Below are 2,803 nucleotides of genomic sequence, written 5' to 3'. Positions count from 1 at the left end.
TGCGTATCCCAGGCAGCGCAGCGCGCTCCCTTCCGGTAGCCAGGGTTTGTCATTTGCCATCATGTCGTCCATGTCCGAGATTGCCGTTGCTGCCCGAGACATCCCTGACATTTCAGAGGCCTGTCTTTATCCCCGAATAAGACTGTCTGAGGAGAAGCAGAACGAACCCCTGGTTTCCTGGCACCGGCTAATTATCCGCCTCAATGTTAGATAATCCTGCTGGTACCTTGCAAACCTTTGCCGGATTCCCCGGAGGCTGTTCGTCAACCGGAGATTCCGGACAGATTCAGCAAATAGCAAACAAAAGCTTATCGAGTCAGCTCTGATAAGACAGGGCCAGTCTCACAGACCTCTATTTTGTGACTATTTTGAGGCGCCTTCCGATTAATGAGAGCGGGAACACACCATCACCGGGATCAGGGTGGGCGCGCGTAGGCAGGTTAGTTCGATAAGGGAGACTTTGTTTTCGAGGCGCCTGCCTGCGTGGCGCAAGAGCTAGCCAGGTTTGAGGACTTGCAAGTCTGCCATGACTTATGTAGTGTCCCGAGTGAGTCCTGATGCAGCAATCAGCCCGCTCTTTGCGTGGACTTGTGCCATGACTGACTGACTGTTCTGTTCATGACCCTTGCTGACAGCACCAACGAGGGCGAACACTAGTAGATGCGTCAAAGGTTGCGACGTATGGCGCATCCGGGACGGGGGCAGGCTGCGGCAGGATGCAAGCGACTTGCGCCTTGTCGGCCTTCTCCCGTTTGACCCGCCCGTCTTGTAAGACGTAAAAGGAAAAAAAAAGGAAAAGAAAAAGAAAAGAAAAAGGCGCCATGTTGGGATTCGGACTCAAGCGCTCCCTCAAACATGAAGCATCGATGGTGTTGCTTTTCAAGGCTTGGCTTGGCTTGGCGTCTTCATGTGATGGCGAACTTCCATGTTCCCAGCGTCCAAATGCCGCCCCTGCAGCCTTCGTTGCCTCGTCTTCAGGGCAGGGGTGTTGTGTTTTGACGTGTTTTGTTGTGTTGTTGCTGCCAAGCCCCAAGCTCTAACTTTTGATGCCGCGTCATGCTTGCTTGCTTATGTTTTAAACACCTGCCTAGCAAGGCAAGTAGCTCGTTAGCCTGCATGGCTGGTTCGAAACTTCAGCATCGAGTTTGGGATCTTTTGATGAATTGGATCGAGCAGAGGCCCCCCCCCCCCCCTAGGCTCCTGCTTGGCGAGGTGATCGCAGCGGCCAGCGGTCAGCAAGCTACACGCCACAGCAAGCCCAGGGACAATTTGCCAGCCTCCGGATGAGGGGCTTGGCCCGTGTTGACCTTGCCTCCCGGCCTACTAATACACTAGCGCTCCGATGAGGCGAATAGGTTAGACGTCTCAGTCGTGACGGTGGGTCAAGAACCAGAAGATAAGCTCTTTTCCCCAGCAACGTGATGGCACCATCATCCGTGTGACTGTGGGCCGTGGTTTATACTCATCGACCAATCCGTCGTTTCAAGCATGACATGGAGCGCGCCGCAGAGATCGATATTTTATTTTTTGGGGGCGGGTCAGTGTTCGGCCTTGCTATGTAGCATCTGGTCGCGCAGATAGGAACCGACGGACTGGCTTGCGCCTCGTCCAAACCGGCCATCCACACGAACCCAACATCATGCAGCCTGCCTGCTCGACCCAAGCAGCCAATCTTTGCTGGGGCTGACAGCTTGCTGTGGGAACCTGGGACTGGAGATCCTTCAGCGCGGCACTGGAAGTGGGCAGCGGCGCTTGGCCACCATGACAAGCTTCCAACGGGCCAGATACCTCAGCAATGCCTAGTGGGCCTTGATCAGCCCATCAGCAATCACCAGACTAAGCCGCGACGGCCTGCCTGCTCCGCCGAGTTGTCGTCCAAAGCCAAAGCCTATACTGACGGGCGTAATGCTAATGGCGGCTGCCCCAATGGCTAACTGGTAGCTGGGTGCTCAAATGTACATACCTGTAGTAGATCCTCGGATGGGCGGACTTGCAAGACCTGCAGGGCTCCTCCACCTAGCAGGTCCAGCCTAACCCCCCCCCCCCCCCCCCCCCTTTTCCTTGCCTGACTAACAGGTGAACCTAGTGCGAATCAGCCATCAACCTATTAACAACTGACTACTGGCCAGTTCGGATGCGGGCAACAACTCAGCTCGACTGTTTCAACTCCACAAGACCCCTTCTTCCCAGGTTGGCAACGGTATCCTGCATCAAGCTGCGTCCGACGTGCCCGTATCCGAGAAAGGCGGGACTGATGTGGAAGGAAGTTCAGAAACTTTAATCCATAGTCGAGTTACATGACGGTTTTGGTGCTCTTCCCCCTGAGATGAGCCTTGGCTCCCTTCAACCTGATTCCTGGGCTTGTCATGGTCTTGCTGCCTGCTGCCTGCTGCCTGCTGCCTCTGAACGGTTTGCCTCCTCCTCTTCTACTTGTTCTTCTTCTTCCTCTTCTCCTCGAAAGCTCCCTTTAGCCAGTCTGCAATCAATACGAATATTAGTTGGTCGATCCTTGGCCTGACACCCGTGTGATCCGTATGACATCGGAATTGACCAAGTAAGTTGTTTCAATGGCCAAAAGTGGGCATCGGCCGTTACCAAACAAGCCCCCCCCAGACCGTGGCCGCCCACCCCGTCCTTGGACACACATCCTCCCCGTGGAGCTGTCTCGCGTGGAGCTGTCTCGAACTTACTCGTCAGGGTAAAACCCGCGCTGGTATCAGTCCTCATTTTTGGACGCTTACGGCACCGATTGGTTATGGCGCCCGCACAAGTCGTTCGGCCGTGATTGCGCTGCGGGTCAATC

This window comes from Ustilaginoidea virens, chromosome 1 (genome assembly GCF_000687475.1).
Source record: "Ustilaginoidea virens chromosome 1, complete sequence".
Taxonomy (NCBI): domain Eukaryota; kingdom Fungi; phylum Ascomycota; class Sordariomycetes; order Hypocreales; family Clavicipitaceae; genus Ustilaginoidea; species Ustilaginoidea virens.
Note: the sequence above shows the minus strand (reverse complement) of the source record.